Source organism: Thamnophis elegans, chromosome 14 (genome assembly GCF_009769535.1).
Source record: "Thamnophis elegans isolate rThaEle1 chromosome 14, rThaEle1.pri, whole genome shotgun sequence".
Lineage (NCBI taxonomy): Eukaryota > Metazoa > Chordata > Lepidosauria > Squamata > Colubridae > Thamnophis > Thamnophis elegans.
Window position 1 is genome coordinate 25662775 of NC_045554.1, and position 21804 is coordinate 25684578.

Sequence of the window (21804 nt, forward strand, 5' to 3'; positions counted from 1 at the left end):
ATTGTGACTTTAAACGGTCGCTAAATGAATAATTGTAAGTAGAGGGCTTACAAGGTCTGGTTTATTGAAAAGAATGGTTTGTTCCCAGCAAATCCCAGCAAATGAGAGGATGCCACAAAGAAGAAAGGGTGGGTGGGTTCAGTTTATTCTTCAAAGCACCGGAGGGCAGGACAAGAAACAATGGGTGGAAACTAATCAAGGAGAGAAGCAACCTGGAATGGAGGAGAAACTTCCTAACAATTAACCAGTGGAGCAACTTGCCTTCAGAAATCGTGGGCGCTCCAACACTGGAGGTTTTTAAGAAGAGACTGGACAATCACTTGTCTAAAATGGTGTAAGTTCTCCTGCTTGAGCAGTGGGTTGGACTAGAAGACCTCCAAGGTCCCTTCCAGCTCCGTTCTGCTTCTAAAATCCCAGGAAGGGTTAGGACAGGCAAATTTGGCTTGAATTAGGTATAATTATGCCTTTTCTTGTTTTGAGAAGTGGCATATTTGTTGCCCTGGGTTTCTGGTGTCACCCAACAGGAGGGGGCCGTGCGCTGAGCATGGATGAGCTGCAGGAAGCCGCAGATGCATGGATGGTTTAAGGCTCCCTCCTGGGGAGGAAGTGGGCAAACTGCCACAGATGTTACCTGTTTGTTCCAGCTGCTGAGATGCGGTTGGCTGTTTCTCAGAAGTACTTTTAATTCTGCAAAATCTTCCTCGCTGTTTTCCTTTTTAAACGTCTTTGAAATTCCCACTCCTCCTCCATTTGGGGGTGGGATAGGCTTCATATGGGGGTCACCCGTTAGAAGAAAAATGACAGCTATCCAAAAAAAGAAAGACAGAAAGAAAAAAAGCCATTTTAGACAGACAGAACTCGTTTTTCCCCAACTTTGCTGCGATTTTCACAAATATCTGTTTATTCTAGCACAAAGCCTGTCACAAAACTTGGTTGTTTGTGACTCCTGAAAAACTTTGGGTGTAACTGCCTGTGACTTTCCAGTAGCTGCCAAATTGTGGCTTTAATGCAGCAGAACGGAGAATAATTTTATGCTCTATTTCAGTGTTTCTCAACCTTGGCCACATTAAGCGTTGCGCGCTGGGGAATTCTGGGAGTTGAAGTCAGGGAACATATAGTAAAGTTTTGGTGTTCGCCCTGTACCCATCTATTCTTTTGGGCCTGTTAAGGGTTAAGATAACACATCACAAAGTCATTTTGGTCATCTTCCTTCATGCTTGACCCATGGAGAGCTTGATTTTGGATTAAAACTTCCCCTCTGCTGCAATAAATCCAGAAAAATCCAGAACCCCAGGGAAATATATTTGAAATTCAGTAGGGAATGGCAGTTTGACCTGCTGAACAACATATTGAAAATCCTAAAGTACTGTACAGGTAGTAGTCCTCGTCTTACAACAGTTCATTTAGTGACCGTTTGAAGTCACAGTGGTGCTGAAAAAGGGACTTATCACCGTTTTTCACACTTATGAGTATTACAGCATCCCGGTGGTCCCGTGATCACAATTCAGGCTCTTGGCAACCGACTCATATTTATGATGGTCGCAGTGTCCGGAGGGGGGGAGGGTCACGTGATCCCCTTTTGCGACCTTCTGACAAGCAGAGTCAGTGGGGAAGCCATTCACTTAACAACCGTGCTGCTAACTTACCAACGGCAGTGATTCACTTAACAACTGGTGGGGGGAAAAAAGATTGCAAGATGGGGCAAAATTAAATCTTTCACTTAGCAGCAGAAATGTGGGGCTCAATTGTGGTTGTACGTCAAGGACCACCTGTATCTTAGTCGGCTCATCAGAAACATCCCAGTTTCAAAGGGAAATCCTGTTTTGTAAATACAGAAAAATTTTCTCTGGGCCGTTTTCTCTGGGCCCGTTTGGGTGTGTGGTTTTTTTCCCCAAGAGAAGTAGAATAAAAGGGTGAATTTGATCGCTGGTGAACATGATTTTGTGCATTGAGTAAGGGGATTTCATTGTCTACCAAGCTGTTCAGGAAGCTCAATTGGGTCATTTCATGTCAAGTGGTCTGGGGCGAGAGTGAAATCCATCAGGTTCTGACAGGTTCTGGAGAACCGGTAGCGGAAATTTTGAGTAGTTCAGAGAACCAGCAAATACCACCTCTGGCTGGCCCCAGAGTGGGAAGGGAATTGTGATTTTACAGTATCCTTCTCCTGGAATGGAGAGGGAATGGAGATTTTGCAGTATCCTTCCCCCAAGAGTCGGGTGGAAGGGAGATTTTGCAGTATCCTTTCCCTGGAGTGGGGAGGGAATGGGGATTTTGCAGTATCCTTCCCCTCCCATGCTCACCAAGCCATGCCCACAGGACCGGTAGTAAAACATTTGAATTTCACCACTGGTCTGGGGGTCCCTGCTCGACCATGTACTACCAACCACAGGTGGGTTTTTTGGTTCAGGATCCCAAGCCTGTAGTTTGCTTTCTTCCTCAAGGTTCCCAAGCCTTGTGAGGGTATCTGTCCAGTTCCCAAGCCGGCAACTGGGCAGCTTATCCTAGGTTCCCAAGCCTAAAGTGGGTATCTTATATGGTTCCCAAGCCGAAGTCCGTACTGTACAGAGCTGGCTGGAGAATTCTGGGAGTTGAAGTCCACAAGTCTTAAAGTTGCCAAGTTTAAAGACCTCTGCCCTGGGGTTCCGAAACTCCCTATCTGGTCTGCATGATTTCCATTTGTTCAAATGATTTATCTGTGTGCTTTAGGGCAGAACACAAATCCCTAGGAGCTTAGGCACAGGTATGACAAGTGATACACAGTGTGCAAACTGCACTTTCAGGTAAGAGAAACCTGACAGCTTAGTGTTGTGGAACGATCAGAAGAGTTGCAGAGGCTTACCATTGCACATGTAGACCTCAGCGTAGAACAATTCATTTAGTGACCATTCGAAGTTACAACAGCACTGAAAAAAGTGACTTACAACTGTTTTTCAAACTTAACAACTGTTGCAGCATCTCCACCATCACCTGATTAAAGTTCAGATGCTTGGCAGCTGATTATTTATGATGGTTGCAATGTGCCAAGGTAATGTGATCCTCTTTTGAGATCTTCTGATTAGTAAGGTTCCCTTAACTTAACATCTTAGTAACTTACAGCGACAACTGAGACAAGAAAGGTTGTAAAATGGGGCAGAACTGACTGCCTGGGTAGGCTGGGTTCACCAAGGTGCTTCAATGCGTTGTTTACAAGCCTTGCGTTTCCATTTGCTAAACTGAGTCACCTTGGTGAGCTTTGCAATCTAGTGTGTTGTGCAGACACACAGTCTGTTTGATTAGCGCACTTTATGGTCCAATCCACCTAGAGAGACAAGCCGGGATTTGTAGATAAGGCAGTGGGCCTGCCTTTCCTCATTCCAATCCTAGTTTTACCGTCTCACTTAAACGGCAAAGTGGGAGGGTGTTTGTTCATTTATTAAGCTGAGACGGTCACCCAACCGCATAAGACTCCGAAACAAGGCGTTACGTCCATGGAAAGTTATTCCTCAAACAGATAAAATCCTATCAGTCCTCAGTACCTGCCCAACCCCAAGGCTGGGGGAAATACAGGTATTGTATTCGAATTACGATGATTATTTGAATATGAGCCAGCAACGTGCAGCTGCAGCCAAAACAAGCTAATGCAATCCTGGGTTGTATAATCAGAGGCATAGAATCAAAATCACGTGAAGGATTAGTACTGCTTTATAAAGCCTTAGTCAGGCCACACCTGGAATACAATGCAACCAATTTTGGTCATCATACTACAAAAAAGATGTTCAGACTTTGGAAAAAGTTCAGAGAAGAGAAGCTGACCAAAGGCCTGGAGACTAAAACATACGAAGAATGGCTGCAGGATTTGGGTTTGGCTAGTCTAGAGAAAAGAAAAAATTGGGTGGTGGTGGGGGCATGATATAGCAGTATTCTAGTATTTGAGGGGCCTGCCACAAAGAGGAGGGAGTCAACTTATTCTACAAAGCACCAGAGGGCAGGGCAGGAAATAATGGATGGAAACTAACCAAGGAGAGAAGCAACCTGGAATTAAGGAGAAACTGCCTAAAAGGGAGGACAATTAACCAATGGAACAGCTATGCATTCAGAAATCATGGGTGTTCCATAACGGGGGGTATTTAAGAAGAGACTAGACAGTTGCTTGTCTGAGATGGTCCCTTCCAGCCAGAGGTGGTATTCCGCCAGTTCTGACAGGTTCTGGAGAACCGGTTGCGGAAATTTTGGGTAGTTCGGAGAATGACATATAGGTTGCCCCTCCTCTCTCCTGCTGCCTCCCAGCTGATCTTCTTTTGTTGCCCTGAACAGGAGAACGGAGCTGGAAAGCAGATCGGGGAGCCGGGGGGGGGGGGGGAGGGAGGGGAGGGGGAGAGGGAATGGGGATTTTCCAGTAAACTTCCCCTGCCACGCCTACCAAGCCACGCCCACTGAACCAGTAATAAAGAAAATTGAATCGCACTACTGCTTCCAACTCCTGTTCTATTCCTACTCCACAAAAGTTCATTTAGTGACCATTCAAAGTTACAACGGCACTGAAAAAAGTGACTTGTGACCATTTTTCACACTTACGACTTTCACACTTGCAGCATCCCCATGGGGGGGTTGTCACGTGACCAGAATTCAGATGGTTGGCAACTGATTCATTTTTATGACCCTTGCAGTGTCATGGGGTATCATGGTGTTCATCTTTTGCGACCTTCCGACAAGCAAAGCCAACGGGGAACCAGATTCACTTAAGAATCATGTCACTAACTTAACACTTGCAGTGTTTCACTTAACAACTGGGGCAAAAAAAGGTTGTAAAATAGAGCAAAATTCACTTCGCAACAGAAATTTTGAGCTCAGTTGCGGTCATAAGTCGAGGACTACCTATAGACACATTTTGTTAAGAGCCTCCTTAAATATCAGCCTTGGGGTGGGGTGGGGTGGGGGAGGGGAGGAAGGATTATGGCCTTTTAAAAAAACTTTTATCATGACTGACACCACATTTAACTTAATTTGGACTTTTACCTAGAACACGGGGATGGCCTAAGTAGCTCTTTGCAATAGTGAAATATCAAAAGAACAAAGTGTCCTTGATGTGTACTTTTTTTTGCAAGTTTGTTTCTTAAATGTTTTACCAAAACATCCAACACAAAAATGGAACAAAGGCTGAGAAAAAGCAAAAAAAAAAAGTGTGGGGGATGACAAGAAGGATCTGTTTAGACATCTATTAAAGCACTCATCTACAAAAAGGAATATGTCATGTATCCATCAAATATTAAACAATATTTAAAAGTTTCTAAATTAAAGAGAATACATTTATTCCCATGAGATGTCAGGACATCTGTGTCAACAAAAAATCTATTGCATCATTTTCTTTTGCAGAGTGGATAAAATTGCCTTTTCATAACTGGATAAATTACGCAATTCCACTCTTTAAAATATTGGGAGTAGTTCTACTCATCCAATTTCTCCAAATGATTCTCTTAGCAATGGTCGCACACCCAGAATAGCCGCGTATTCTTCAAAAATAATCAGATTCTAAAATTGGGGATCTAATGTAGCATAATATTAACATCTAAAAGGTATTTCTTTAAATGTTTACAGATTTCCTCTTAAATGACACCTTGATGGGTAATGTTGAAAATTTACACAGGTAGTCATTAACTTACAGCCACAATTTAAGCAAGACGGTTGTTAAGTGAGTTTCACCCCATTTTACAACCTTTCTCACCACAGTTAAGTGAATCACTGTAGTTGTTACACATTTGTTAAGTGTGTTTGACTTAAGTGATTCACTTAACAACTGTGGCAAGAAAATGTCATACAATGGGGCAAAACCCAGTTAACAACTGTCTCATTTAGCAACAGAACTTTTGGGCTCCATTGTGATCGTAAGACGAGAACTACCTGCGTTTTACATGATTTTCCATCTAGGAGACAAGTAGACTTTGGAGAGTGGTGCGTTGGCCTAGAACAGAGGTCAGCAACCTGCGGTTCTGGAGTTGCATGTGGCTCGTTTATCTCCCTCTGCTGCGTCTGCTTGTTGCATATCAGCTCCACATTTGATAGGGCTTTAGGTTAGGACAGGTAGAGGAAAAAGCACGCCGTGCTAGGAGGAGACTATGGTGGGGGAACTGGACTTCTGGTTGGCAGGAGAAAAAGGATGCCATGCTAGGAGGAGACTCTATAGTGGGGGAACTGGACTTCCGGTCGGCTCCAGAATTGAACAGTGAGCTTCTGGTTAGGACCTTTGTGGCTCTTTGAGTGTTGAAGGTTGCCAACCCCTGGCCTAGAAGTGGAGCTCTTACTTCACAATCAGGAAGCTGTGAGTTCAGTCCTAGGTAGAAGCAGATATTTCTCTCTCTTGGCACACTGAGAATATATCTGCTGGACAAAACTCCGCACTGGTGACAGTAAGGGCATCCAGCCATTAAAACACTCTGCTAGCTCCATTTAGTTGGCCAGATTCCACCCCGCAAAGGATTATGGGGTTGTTAAATGAAATGAGACAAGTAAATTTTGGCAGGGATCCGACATGACATACCTCAGATTGCATCCCATTTCACAATTCCAGAAAGGCTTAAAGAGTATTCTTTAAATTGGGGGGGGGGGGAATCCAGCCCCAGACCGGAGGTGATGGTTGATGATTGCTCAGCTGCATATTTTTCAGAGCTGAAGGTTCACCAGCTCATCACACCTTTCAAGGAAGGAGATGATGGACTCCAGAACAAACAGACAACAACAACAAAAAACCTATTATCTGTTTTGTGACAATCTCGCAGCTCCCTTTGTTTCCCACCAGAATCTTCAAGGTGTTCTTGACAACCAAGGTTACAAGCTTGATGATTGGTTCCTTAAAGATGACCTTGAGGCTTGACGGGACTTTTCGGTTTTTCTCAAACTGGATCTTCCAACCCAAAGCACCCCTGCTTTTGCTCCTCTCCATTTTTGTTCTCCAGGCAGCAAGATTTCATTGTAATTGTTGCTGTGAACCGTTATAGAAGAAAAGCATCTGGGCTGTTTGTTCCCAATGCAGTCTGGATTTTTCTTTTGTTTTGGGTTGGGTATGTTGGTTGAGATTGGGAAGAATTAGGTACCAGAGAGATGCTCTTAAATTCTGTGGGGACTTGCGTTTTCCTGGCTCAAGGAAGGGTGGAAAACCCCCTTGCCATTAACTGCCTCAAAATCCAGTGGTGCTGCAGAGCCCATAAAAACCTGTCCACAGTGGCGTCCAAACCAGGGGTGAAATTCAGCAGGTTCTGACAGGTTCTGGAGAACCAGTAGTGGACATTTTGAGTAGTTCGGAGAACTGGCAAATACCACCTTTGGCTGGCCCCAGAGTGGAGAGGGAATGGGGATTTTGCAGTATCCTTCCCCTGGAGTGGGAGGGAATGGAGATTTTGAAGTATCCTTCCCCTCGAGTGGAAGGGAATGGAGATTTTGCAGTATCCTTCCCCTAGAGTGGGAGGGAATGGAGATTTTGCAGTATCCTTCCCCTGGAATGGAAGAGAATGGAGATTTTGTAATATCCTTCCCCTGGAGTGGAAGGGAATGGGGATTTTGCAGTATCCTTTGCTTGGAGTGCGGAGGGAATGGGGATTTTGCAGTATCCTTCCCCTGCCATGCCTACCAAGCCACGCCCACAGAACCAGTAGTAAAAAAAAATTGAATTTCACCACTGTTCCAAACCTGGACTTCAGTTGATTCACTTCACTTTCCTTAACTTACATCCTCCAGATATACGGAGGCTAGAAGTCCTGAATCCTTCAGCCGGTCCAGGGAGCTCCAATCTCAACTTATCTGAAGGGTGCCAAACGGGGGGGAATCTAATTTAAGCCTGCGAAGATGGTGGTCAGGAATCCCGGAATACCGTACCCTAGATTAATTTCTGTATTGTGCGGGGGGAGGGGCAGGTGCGTGCATGCCAATGGAAGATGGGAGAGGTGGGGTGTTTGCTACCACAGTTCCTGGCACCAGTGTAAGGAAGGCCAGAGGTTGGTGATACGAGGTGTTCTCCCTCTGTATCATATCATCTTAGGTTGGAGCAGAAAGCCGGGTGGGGGAGAAATCTGTGTGTTTAGTTTTCCACTCCGAAGAAGAAAATCGTGTATCTGCTGACATCATTCAGTTGATCCCAGCTATTTTAGAGGTGTGAGCTTCTGTGCGCACATGGGCAGGCTCCCATATGTCCTGGTGTCTATCCAAATGTGCAAAAGACAGAGAAACCAGGACTTAGAATAACTTTATTGTCACTAATCAAGAAGAGAAGCAACCTAGAATTAAGGAGACATTTCCTGACAGCTAGAACGATTAACCAGTGGAACAGAGATTGCCTCCAGAAGTTGGGAATGCTCCAACACTGGAAGTTTTTAAGAAGACGTTGGATAACCATTTGTCTGAAATGGTATAGGGTTTCCTGCCTAGGCAGGGGGTTGGACTAGAAGACCTCCAAGGTCCCTTCCAACTCTGTTCTGATTGATTGACAGTACTTATGAAGATTTTCAGTTCTCCGGGTCATGGTTGTCCCCTTTTTTCAAAAGGCAACTGGGCTTGAGGGGCTGAGATCAGAACAAGAACTAATGGGTGGAAGATCATTAAAAAGAGATCCAACCTAGAATTAAGGAGAGGCTGGACTAGAAGACCTCCAAGGTCCCTTTCAGCTTGTTCTGTTCTGTCCTGTCCAATCCTGTTCTGTTCTATTCTATTCTTGTTCTGTTCTATTCTATTCTACTCTATTCTATTCTATTCCTGTTCTATTTCTGTTCTATTCTATTCTATTCTATTCTATTCTATTCTATTCTATTCTTGTTTTAAATTGTTTACTGTGTTTTAAGCCTTAACAGAGAATGTTTTCACATTTCTGGATCATCTAAGCTGTCATGCTGCTTGGATTGCCGTGGGACAGCATCTGAAGGAACATACACACATGCACCAATGTATACATACATATGTGCATACATCCATACTTACAAGCAGGGCGGAGTGGAATTCTGAAACAAGTCCAAGGGACTGATGAGGTTTGCAATTTGGATATAAAGCATCCAGCTGGAAATTTATTCTGTTGCATAAATCGACTAGAAGATGAAACAAGAAGAGAGGCTTGGGGAGTTTCAAGTGAGTCAAGGGAAGGGAAGGGAAGCCGAATTCAGAGTTATTTTGGCCAGCAAGTCTTAAACCTGGGTGGGCAAAATCCCATCATTACTTGTGTTCCTGGCCCCAGTGAAGAAGGCCTATTCCCTTCTTTTTCACCCCTGGCTAATAATTCCGGGTGTGGCATTCCCAGTCCAACTATAGAACACATTGTGGGTGAAAGCAGTCCAAGCAACCCTTCCCCAATGAGGGCATCCATCTTCCAGGGTGGAAAGGGGAAATCCAGAATTAGAAATCACATTAGAATAGGATAGAATAACAGAGTTGGAAGGGACCTTGGAGGTCTTCTAGTCCAACCCCCTGCCTAAGCAGGAAACCCTACACCACTTCAGACAAATGGTTATCCAACATCTTCTTAAAAACTTCCACTGTTGGAGCATTCTCAACTTCTGGTGGCAAGTAGTTCCACTGATTTATTGTTCTCACTGTCAGGAAATTTCTCCTTAGTTCTAAGTTGCTTCTCTCCTTGATTAATTTCCACCCATTGCATCTTGTCCTACCCTCAGGTGCTTTGGAGAATAGCTTGACTCCCTCTTCTTTGGGGCAGTCCCTGAGATATTGGAACACTGCTATCATGTCTCCCCTAATCCTCCTTTTCATTAAACTAGACATACCCAGTTCCTGCAACTGTTCTTCATATGTTTTAGTCTCCAGTCCCCTAATCCTCTTTGTTGCTCTTCTCTGCACTCTTTCTAGAGTCTCCACATCTTTTCTATATCGTGGCGACCAAAACTGAATGCAGGATTCCAAGTGTGGCCTTACCAAGGCCTTATAAGGTGGTATTAACCTTTCATATGATCTTGATTCTATTCCTCTGTTTATGCATCCTAGAACTGTTCATTTAGTGACTGTTCAAACTTACAACGGCACTGAAAGAGGTGACTTATTATGACCGTTTTTCACACAACCATTGTAGCATCCCATGGCCTCCTGATCAGAATTTGGATGCTTAGCAGTTGACCAAAACGTATAACGGTTAGCGTTTTCTGGAGTCCTGTGATCCCGTTTTGCGACCTTCTGACAAACAGAATCAATGGGGAACCAGATTCACAACAACTGTGCTGCTAACTTAACAATTGCAGTGATTCACTTAACAACTGTGGCAAGAAAGGTTGGGCAAATCTCACTTAGCAAATCTCTCACTTAGCAACAGAAAATTTGGTCTCAATCTCAGCCATTGTACTACTACACCAGGACTACCTGTTGTAGGAGAAATGTTGACTTTGGGGGGACACTTGTTGACTAAACCAGTTTAAAGAAGGGTGAACTCTGTAGGATTCGTTTAATAAAAGCCATGCTGATTTCTCAGAGTCTCCCTGTTCTGGATGAACCATTTGTTGCAGTGAGCCTTTTCTGCTTTTCTTGATGGACGGCTTTGTAATTTCATGGGTGGTTCTCCTCCTGCAATGGTCTAAAAGTAGATCTGTAATGGTTTGGGTTAAAGAAGGAGCAGAGGAAGTAATCTTTCTGCAGGCCTTCTGGCCCTGGGGGCCTGCTCTGTAATTAAAAAAACTAAAGGTGTGGAGAAGCAGAGGGCAGGGATTGTCAAGGGTGTGTTACTTGCAGACAGAGGCAAAATGCAGGCATAGCCCTGGAGCAATCGCAGCCTCCTTTCTTAGAAAATCCTTCTCTCTATCTGTCTACCTTCCCTTTGCATTCCAAAGTGACTAATATGCAGGCCATTAGAGCTGCATCCGAAACGAACCAATCAGAGGAGGTAATAATTAGTCAGCAGGTAAGAACTGTTGAAAAGAACGTCAAGTGCCAGAAGGATGGGGCTCAGAGATTTGAGGCCAAACCTCAGAGTCACGTCAACCGAATGGCCAGGCCACCTGTCCGCCCAACGAAATCAACCCTTTGTGGGTGCCACACGATGGCTACCTTCACACAACCTGCTAAATCAGTGTCTGGATTCCTGCAAGGCGCTGAGATGTAGATTGCTTTAATAGGTTGGGGAAGACCCAAGCTTCGCAATAATAACAATTGATGAAACTTGCATGGTCTCAAGTAGTAGTGTCAAGACAACTCAGGCCAAGCTCAAGAAGGCCAAGGGCCAAGGAACGTTGTAGCATGGGTGCTCGCTTTGGCAGCACCTATGCTATAATTGGAACGATACAGAGAAAGTTAGCATGGCCCCAGCGCAAGGATGACACGCAAATTTGTGAAGTGTTAAAAACAATAGAAAAAGAAAGGTGGAGAGGAGGAGAGAATGAGAGGAAGACGGGGGAAAGAAGGAAGAGGTAAGGAGATGAGGATGGAAGGGAGAGAAAGAGAAGGAGAGAGGATAGGAAGGGGAAGAGGAAGAATAGGAGTAGGGGAGAAGGAAGGGAAGAAGAAGAGAAAGAAGAGGAGGGTGGAAGGGAGAGGAAGAGAAGGAGAGTGGGTAGGAAGGGGAAGAAGAAGAGTAGGAGTAGGGGAGAAGGAAGGGAAAGAAGAGGAGGGTGGAAGGGAGAGGAAGAGAAGGAAAGAGGGTAGGAAGGAGAAGAGGAAGAGTAGGGGAAGGGGAGAAGGAAGGGAAATGAGAGGAGGAAGGAAGGAAGTAGAGAAAGAAGGGAGGGAGAAAAGAAAGGGAAAATAAGGTGGTGTTACAACAGGCAGAAGGAATGGCAAATAAAGCAACCCAAACTGTATATTATAACCTATTAAATGAAATAACAAATGTATAAGAATGACAAATGTAAAGAAGAATAACAATTATGTGAATGTATACTTACAATGGTATGTAAGAGAATAATTTTTAAAAAAATGGTGGGGGGAAGGAACATTGTAGCATGGCAACACAAGCCCTTTTGTAGGAGATGATCAGGCTGAGCCCGAGGGAGGGGTCAAAGGCGTCATCAGTCACGAGCCTCTTTGTCACCACAAGAGTTCTAAGTCCAACCCACCTTGAGTTCCCTTGACTCTTATCAAACGCCTATTTGCTTGGACCATTAATAGCACAGATTCTTGAGTAATGAGGTGACCTAGAGGCGGAGCTCTCGCCTCACAATCAGGAAGGAGGCTGTGAGTTCAATCCTAGATAGAGGCAGATATTTCTCTCTCTCGGCACGATGAGAATATTTCTGCTGAATATAACTCCACATTGGCAACAGGGAAGGCATCCGGCCACTAATCACTCTGCTTCATACAGTTGCCCAGACTCCACCCCACAAGGGATTATAGAGTTGTTAAATGATGATGATTAATAGTACAGATTCTTGTAGAGAGCGTAAGCTGGCAATGAACCTTTATATTCATTTGAACTGCCTGGACTCCTGATTTCCCTGGCGTTTGACAACTTCACTCTCAAGGTGAAATCCAGACAGGACAAGTTGCTTTCCAGCTGAAGGGAGTCTTGGGACAGAGGCAGGCACGGACCGGAGAAGAAGATGCCGTAAAATTGTTCCAGGGGCTTATGAGCCATCAGAGGAACTTTAAAATAAGGTTTGTTGCAAGGTTTTAACAAAGTGACAAGTGAGTAGAGGAATTAGAAGGCCATTTGTGAAATAATGTTGCACTGTCTGCCTTAGAAAGTTGCTTCTAAATGTTGTAGGTTCCATTCACAATAAGCCCCGTTGAAATTGATGTCACCTTCAAAGTCCATTTTTCCTACTGGCTGGACTGCCTGGAAAGTCTTTGCCAAAGTGGTTTGCAACTGTCATCTTCCCAGAGCTGAGAGAGGGACTAGGCCCAGGTCATCCAGCTGGCTGTTGCTTTGAATCGGGATTAGAACTTGTGGTCCCGGCTTTCCTATCTTGAAAAGAAACCTTTGGGTTTGCTGAAGAGGGACATCCAGTTTGACCACCACTGAGTTACTCCTACCTGCCCTTTTCTGTCAAGCTGCCCATCCCACAATTTGAAAGAATCACTTGACATGTTCATGGTTGTTGAGTGGCAAAAGTTGTTGACTTATAGTGGTGAATATCTGTAGCTCTGGTGTAGGATGAAGATAGAAGTTTTTCTCCAAGCTTGTGGGTTGATTTCCAAATGTTTAGTTACCAGACCCTTACAGCAAAATTAAGGGGATGTTTACTGATCACACGATACCCTTATAAGCAGAAGAACTCCCAACACTGACATCCCCTAAACCCCACTTGAAGATGTTACCTAGCTTAGTAACGAAACGTTTGGAAACCAGCCCACAAACTTGGAGAAAGAAACTCCACCCTCACTGTTGACTCAGCTGGCGAATGGAGTGGTGGTATCCACCATTACTTATTTGTAACTCAAGATTTAAAACCCCAGATCTAAGGGTAACTGAATAGATTCACTGGGGTCCCATAAGGAGCTAAGACCAATGAATCTCATTCTGACACCACGGGGTGATCCGCAGGAGGCAACTTTCTTAAGTTCAGAGTTCCAACAAGATGGCAACCTTCAGCCACTTAACCCTGCCTGAGCCTAGACTTCTGGGTTGTGATTTTACACTGTCCTCAGAAAAGATTCTTGCATCGGGTTTAGTTTGCTCTGTAAATCCAGCTGCTGCCTTTGGAGAATCCTAATTTATGGCTGATTGTGAGAATCCATCCTCCTCCTCCTCCTCCTCCTCCTCCTCCTCCTCCTCCTCCTCCTCCTCCTCCTCCTCCTCCTCCTCCTCCTTTTTAGACAACTCCAAGTTTGGAATCCTAAAATTATAAACTCAGTTGAGCCAGTACACTAGTTAGAACACTGATGGCAAAACTTTTGGGCCAGTGCGTCAAAAATGTGGGGGAGGGGGGATGCCTTGGTTTCATTGGCTGTGAATTGCATCTTTTCAGACTTCTCCATCAAACTTTCAGGCAGAGAAATTGGGCAGAGGATTTCCTCCAATTTCTCCAGGGGAAGGACAAATCTTCCCCTTAATTCTCCAGGATAAAACTCCTCCTTAGCAGTGACAAACACATCATGATATTAAAGTACTAAGATGGGATATTTTTTTTAAAAAGTATCTTATTATATATTTATAAGTAAGTACAGTAAAGTATAGTAAATAAATATATTATATAATAAGAGCTGTGGAGGCGCAGTTGTTACAATGCAGTACTGCAGGCTACTTCTGCTGGCTCCTGGCTGCCTGCAGTTTGGCAGTTCAAGTCTCACAATCTCAAGGTTGACTCAGCCTTCTGTCCCTCCGAGGTGGATAAAATGAGGACCCAGATTGTTGGGGGCAAATAGGCTGACTCTGTCAACCGCTTAGAGAGGACTGTAAAGCACTGTGAAGCAGTACATAAGTCTAAATGCAATTGCTATCTATCTGTATGTGTCAGTCCTCAGGCTGCCATCCAGGGGGAACCTGTCCATCACCCATGCCCGCACGGCCATGCTTACACGCCACTAGCGCTGCCACGTTGATGTTGCCTCTCTGATGTTGATTGAGCCTGTAGCTGCATGTGGCTCTTCTACCCAGGTGCAACGGCCTACTCTGATGTAACTCTTTTGCTCGGATGCTGCTAACCAGGAAAGAGGCTATGATGACACTGAGTGGGGATGTGGCTGAGGGTGTGGGTCATGGTGATTGGTGATGGTGGGTGGGTGTCATCTGGGTGGAGCTGGGTGGGGTAATGGTGTGTATGTATGTGTGTGTGTGTGTGTGTGTGTGTGTGTGTGTGTGTGTGTATATATATATATATATATATATATATATATATATATATATATATATATATATATATATATGTAACTCGGTTAGAACTGACTTGGATTTGATTTACCTTTGTATCATTGTCATTTAGTGCTGGTTATCAGGTAGTTTCTTAGATAGAGATAAAAGTTTTTCACCAAATAAACTGAATCTCTGTTTGTATGCAACGTGAACAGCGGAACGTGACAGTATGTCTGTCTGTCTGTCTGTCTATCCATCCATCCATCCATCCATCCATCCATCCATCCATCCATCCATTTTTATATCTATGGTGGCATAGTGGTTAAGAATGCAGTATTGCAGGCTAACTCTGCCCACTGCTAAGAGTTCAATCCTGACCAGGTTGACTCAGCTTTCCATCCTTCTGAGATTGGTAAAACAAGGACCCAGATTGTTGGGGGTGATATGCTGGCTCTGTAAACCGCTTAGAAGGGGCTGTAAAGCACTGTGTCTTAGTTTGCACTGTGAAGCGGTATATAAGTCAGTGCTATAGTTATTGCTACTTCCAGCCCTTCAAGGAAGATCAGACTGGGAATAATGCTATGTTAAATCAATTCTACTTTTATTGTAAAGCTATACAGTCGTAACAGAATTTTGCAAGTCTGAATGCGCTTTCTCAAATTACTTGTCTGCCCCCAAGACAATTCTCTTTTATCTGTTCTCTTGGTTGTAGCTCTTTTTCCTATTCCTCAAGGTTATTCCAAACTTTCCATTACATCCACACCCACAAGCATACTGAAGCTGACACATTCATTGTTTTGCCCTTGCCTTATCACGTTTGCATTGTTTTATTTTTATTTGGCTAGAAATTAACCATTAAACATTGTGGGGGGAGGGGACCCACAATAAATGGGAAGGCACTGCATTCCACTCAGGGCAATTTCTCTGAGATCTCCTCCCCTTTGAAAGATCTTTCTTTATTCCGACTGAAGCCCCCCGGCTGAAGCCCCCGTGGGAGAAAAGCACTTGGAAAATATTATCCGGGCAGACTAGAGTGGATGGGGAGGAGGGAATCTGTCAGGACCTGCTCCTCGAAACCTTAGTCTTCCTCTCCCCTCTTTCTGGTTCTTTCCTGCTCAGAGGCTAGAGAAAAGTCAGCACTGCCAAGGGTGTTTTTTTGTTTGTGTGTGCGATGTGCCGGCCTCTGGTGCATCCCAAGAGCACATCTAAATGCCCTCTGCTCTACTTGGGCATGCCAAGACTGTGAACCTGGGCAACTGGCCAGCTGCCCACCTGGGCATGTCTATCAAAGCAACATCCCTCTGCTGGGAGAATTGTTGGGCGTGTTGTTGACACAGTATTTCGCCCCCTCCCCCCTCCTTATTTTTTTATCCCGTGGCCACATCCGGAAAGGGACTGGAGCTCCTGCTTCAGAGGGTCGGATGGTCCCTGGTGATTTTCTCCTCTGGAGTGGCCAGGATGGTCCTTAGGTGGCTCTGGCGTTTGGCTGCCTTCTTGCTCTGCAGAGGTGAGCCCCTCGGATTCCTCCATGGAGTTTTGGGGTCCCTTAAAACAGGGTTTGGTCTCCAACCTAGGCAACTTTAAGACTTGTGGACTTCAGCTCCCAGAGTTCCTCAGCCAGCTTTGGGAGTGGAAGTCCACAAGTCTTAAAAGTTGCCAAGGTTGGAGACCCTTCCCTTAAAAGACCTATTGACTGCTCCGTAGTGCCTTGCGTGCATCTCGGGAGGTGGGGGCGGCATGGTGGACCACCACTGGCCTTTTCCGCGGGAATGGGAGTTTACTAACCCTGGGCTGCGGTCCATTTCACGTCTCCCGCTAATCCCGCCATGGTCTCCGTCTGGTGCCGCTCTTTTTCATTTTATTATTTTTTTAAAGATTATTTTTGACTGCGCAACTGGACTTTGGCATAGACAGAAGTTATAAAAATAGAGGATGTTTTTCTTGGTTGCTGGGTGATGGGAAAGCTTTGCTCCTGGTTGCCCAGGTAGAAGCCTATACCACTTGACACACAGGTCTCCCTTCCTTTGCTTGCTTGGGCTTGTTTTCAATGGTTGGGAAGCCATTTCGACAAACTGCGATAGCTGTGCTGGGTGTATCGGCCTGGACAGGCTCCCTCATTCTTTGAGTCAACCCCAGGTGGAATTCTCTAGGCCAGGGCTGTCAAACTCAAGGCCTGCGGGCCAGATGCAGCCCATGGGAAAAAGACCCGAATACAACAAGACCAGCATTAAGATTTCATATAATGCTGGTGATAGCTGAAAAATAAATGTCCCCTCTTGGCTTAGGGGCTTTTATTTCTGTGCCTAATTGAAGTATTATATGCATATCCTACCTTTTCCCAAGAGTTAAGGGTGGCTTACTTGGAGATTGTCCTTTATTTCATATTCACACTTGCACTCCTGTGGAGTAGATTGACTGAGGGCCAGGGGCTGTCTGAAAGTCACGTAGTGGGCTTCCATGGTTAGTCCTAATCCTGGTTTCTCTCTGGTTTCTTGCACAAGAGCACCAGATTCCTGAAGAATGAATTGATCAAGGGGCAAAAGTTAAAGGAGTAAGCAAAGTTGTGCTCGTCTATACAGGTGAGCACAACTCAAAACGCACTGACGATGTCTCCTTGAATGGTGATGAAATATTTGCAACCAAATTGCCAAGCTCAGAGCTCAAACCAACAGCATAATGCAGAATACTGAGTTCTGTTGGGTTGATGTATTATATACTCTTTGCATTGGAAATTTAAAATCTTGGAAGGTTAAACTTTACAATCTTACACGGCTATACACAATATATCCAAAGTTCTGCGATATGAAACTGTTCTTATTAGAAAATGACAAAATCAGCGAGAGGTTGTTATTATGTGTCACACCATTGGTTGCACTTCATTTTTCAAGGAAATTCTTTTTGTTTTTACTTTTCCTGTGATATCTCAAACCAACCTTATTTGGAGGATTTTTCTCGTTGGTTTTTCTATGCTTTTTTTTGATGTTACCAGTCAAAACCATTGTGCAGCTCTTCTTCCTAGTTTTTTTTTTTCCTTTTGGGAAAGAATAGCAATAGCAATAGCAGTTCGACTTATATACCGCTTCATAGGGCTTTCAGCCCTCTCTAAGCGGTTTACAGAGTCAGCATATTGCCCCCACAGTCTGGGTCCTCATTTTACCCACCTCAGAAGGATGGAAGGCTGAGTCAACCTTTGAGCCGGTGAGATTTGAACCGCCGAACTGCAGTTAGCAGTCAGCTGAAGTGGCCTGCAGTACTGCACTCTAATCACTGCACCACCTTGGCTCAGAAAAAAAATGTAAAAGCAGCACAAAAAATGTAAAAGCAACACTGAAAAGATGGGACATTACAAATGGAACATGACTTTGTCTAGATTGCCTGCAAAATTGCCCAGATAAGTTTTCATGATTAATTGTTTTATTTAGAACCCAGGTCAGGTCAGTGTTTCTCAACCTAAGCCGTTTTAATATGCATGAGACTTCAACTTCCAGAATCCCTCAGTCAGCATGAATTTCTAGGGAATTTGAAGTTGAAACCCACACATCTTAAAGCTTGTTGGCTGGGGAATTATGGGAGTTGAAGTCCACACATCTTAAAGTTGCTGAAGTTAAAAATAAAATGCCTTACAACATCCTGCATTTTGAGAAACACATTTTATAAAAGGCCTTTTGACAAGCAATTCTGTGGCTCAATCTACAGATAGCCCCTTCCATCTCATTGGTCTTTCTTTTAATGAGGTTGGGTGGTCTTCTCAGGCAGTGACTGTCTACTTCTCCATAGTGAGGGGAGGAGTATCCAGGATGGGTTGACCTTATCCTCTTGTTGACTGGACTGAGTCAGATAAGCTCTTGATATATGCCCCTGGTCCACCAGGCTCTACCCAGTTATTGACTCAGTCCCAAAACTGGACGGTTTGCCATCCTGGATCTCTGATAAATTCAAAGAAATCTAAAGAAAGCAAAAAAATTCATCTGTCTCCCTCCCGCAGCAGCAGCAGGTGAGCTGGAAGCTCCCTGAGCTGCGAAAGAATTGCCAAAAGCCCCCCTGGGGGCGGCACGCTGCCCAGGCCTCTGAGTGAGACGAGCATCACTCAGAAAAGAAATCTGCCGGGCGAGCAGGAGACAAAGGGCACAAGCCTTCCAAAGGCAAGCCCTGCCGCGAAGGCACCAGCGGCACCGGAACGCTCTACCGCTCCCCACAGTGTCGAGCGGCGAGCCACGGCTTCCCCAAGCGCTGTGGGGCACAAATCGAATTACGGGCAAGCGAGGGCAGCGCTGGACCCCAGCCCAGAAGGTGAGCCTCGCTGCAGGAACTCTGCTGGGGTCGCAAGAGTTGATTTTGCCCAATTTTTGTCCAGACTCTTCTCGCCGCTAGAGAGGAAGTGGCACACCCTAGACGTAAGGAAGGCTCTGAGGATTTACCTCAGAAGAACCCGGCCGAATAGAAAGTCCGAGGCCCTGTTTGTCTCATTCCAACTGGGGTCTCTGGGCAAGAAGGTGACCTCCACCACCATAGGCAGGTGGTTGAGGACCTGCATTGCTACGACCTACCAGTCCCGGGGCATACGGTCACCGAGCCCCATCACAGCACACTCCACACGAAGTGCGGCCACCACAGCGGCCTGAACACAGGCCTCATTGACAGAGATATGTAGGGCAGCCACGTGGTCTTCCCCCTCACCCTTCGTGAGGAACTACAAATTAGATACCTTTGCCTCGGCGGAGGCTTCGTTTGGTCACAGGGTACTACAGGTGGTTCATAGAGCGGGGGACACCCCACCAGGCTTAGTGTATCCAGGGGCCCTCAGTATGTTACCCTCCCTAGGGACGTGTTAGCTTTGGTACGTCCCATCCTGGATACTCTTCTCATAGTAGGGGAGGAGTAACCAGACCCTCCCTGTCATGGTAATGTAACATGTATTATGATGGATATTGCACTAATATGTTCAAGTTATAATTCAGTAAAAAGTTTGAAACCTTAACAAGGTCTGGAGTGGATGGCACAACGGGTCGGATAGAGTTCTTCGCCGATAAATGGGCAGAGCCTGGTGGACCAGGGGTGTATACCAAGAGCTTATCTGACTCAGTCCAATCAACGAGAGGATAAGGTCAACCCATCCTGGCTACTCCTCCCCCACTATGAGAAGAGGCATATCAGGTAAGCACCAACGCCCTTCTCCGCTTTTTTCTCTTGCAACACATCAATTACTGTAAGGAAAAGGGATGAAAAGCAGTACCATGATCTTTGCATAAGCCCCTTTCAGTTCTGAAGCAGGTTGAGCTGGAATCTTTTCCAAATGTAATTGCTGCTGTGTAGGAATATTTAATGAATTTGCAGATGACACAGAGCTGAGAGAGCGAATATGTTGGGAGAGCGAAGAAGAAATTCAAGATGATCCAGATCTCTTAGAGAAGATAACAGAATGAAGTTGAAGAGGGGCAAATACAAAAGCTTTCATTTTTGAAAAGGGAAGGAAATGCACAGGTAGAGGAACAGACCTTAAAAGTAACAGAATAATAATTTGAAAAGACCTTGAAGGTCATCTAGTCCAACGCCCTACTCAAGCAGGAAACGCTACACCATTCCAAATCAGTGGCTGCCCAGTCTCCTCTTAAAGGCCTCCAGTGATGGAGCACCTATAACTTCCGAAGGCAAGCCATTCCACTGGTTGTTCTCACTGTTAGGAAATGTCTTAAACATAAACACATAGGATAGGATGGCTGCTATAAAATCACATGAAATATCTGAATATGAATAATAGGACCAGCGTCTTCAGCATTGATGAACATACCTGCTCTGTCCTGAGCATTAACCATCTTAAGAAAAATTAAGGGAAACCCAAACAAATGCCAAGAATGAAATGAGAATGACAAAGGGATGATGAAATTGTGCATTTTTAGTATTGAAAAGAAAAAGAGCAAACAGGAGAATTCAGTAGGATTTTTCAAATACTTAAAGTGATGCCATGCAAAAAAGAGAATAGGATTGGTCTCTTGCTGGCTGGGGAACTCTGGGGGCTGAAGTCCACCCATCTTAAAATTGCTGAGGTTGAGAAACATTGAGTTACAGGAAAGCAGATGCTGAAGCCAGAGTAATTTGAGAATAGAACCAGTAACAAAAGACATCGGTTTCACCCTCTCTGGGTGTTTTAATTTGGATTCCTGCCTTAAGCAGGGAGGATGATACTTCATGGTCCCTTAAATGCTGTAAACATGTGGAATTTGGAAAATGGAGAAACAGGAAGTCAAAGGTGGCTGGACATTGTATTTTGTCATTTGTTGACCAAGAATGAGCACAAGTCACAAGGCACCAATTACCCTGGAAACAGGAGTCACCTACATGTTCCTCCTTGCTGTTGTGAAGAAAGGGACAGTAAAGCTGAAATAATAATAATAACAATAACAACAATAATAATCCCAAAACAACTGAAGCATCACTTGAACGCCATTGGCATTGACAAATTTGCCAGCAGTCAATTGCAGAAGGCGGCTTTACTTGGAATAGCTTCCATCCTGCGTCAATATCTGTAACACCGTCAAACGTCCAGATCTGCTTGTCCCAGGTCCTTGGTAAGGACTCGATGGATGGATCAAAATACCAAACCAGTCTGAATATCTGGGTGGTTTTGGAATGATTGATGCTGCTGCTGCTGCTGATGATGATAACAACAACAACAACAATAATAATAATGAGCTAATTCTGACTGCACTAGACCAAATCTTAAGAACAAATGCTTACAAAGTAAGAGTTGAGAAGAGGGCAACAGATGCCGCCTCTGCAAAAAAGCTGAAGAAACAGGGTATCACTTGGTTAGCTGCTGCAAGACTCCATAGACCAACTACAAGCAATAGCATGGCAAAGTGGCAACAATGGTGCTTTAGAACAGTAGTCTCCAACCTTGACAACTTTAAGACTTGTGGACTTCAACTCCCAGAGTTCCTCAACCAGGCTGGCTGAGGAACTCTGGGAATTGAAGTCCACAAGTCTTAAAGTTGCCAAGGTTGGAGACCACTGCTTTAGAACATCTGCAAGAAATACCACTTGCCTGCAAGCAAGAATTGGTGGGACCACAAAATAGAGACAGTTGACCACCTAGGTTCAATATCTGAGCACTGCACGACGGGTGA

General features: G+C 44.8%; 1 protein-coding gene and 1 non-coding gene across 2 annotated transcripts in view; both read left to right on the forward strand.

The window, feature by feature from the left end:
- The window catches only part of ZNRF1 (zinc and ring finger 1), a 45057-nt gene that overhangs the window by 10128 nt on the left and 13125 nt on the right, over window positions 1–21804 (forward strand). The window lies entirely within an intron of this gene.
- LOC116518191 lies at window positions 11195–11301 on the forward strand. Its single transcript, XR_004256516.1, has one exon. It is a non-coding gene; the product is annotated as a U6 spliceosomal RNA (small nuclear RNA).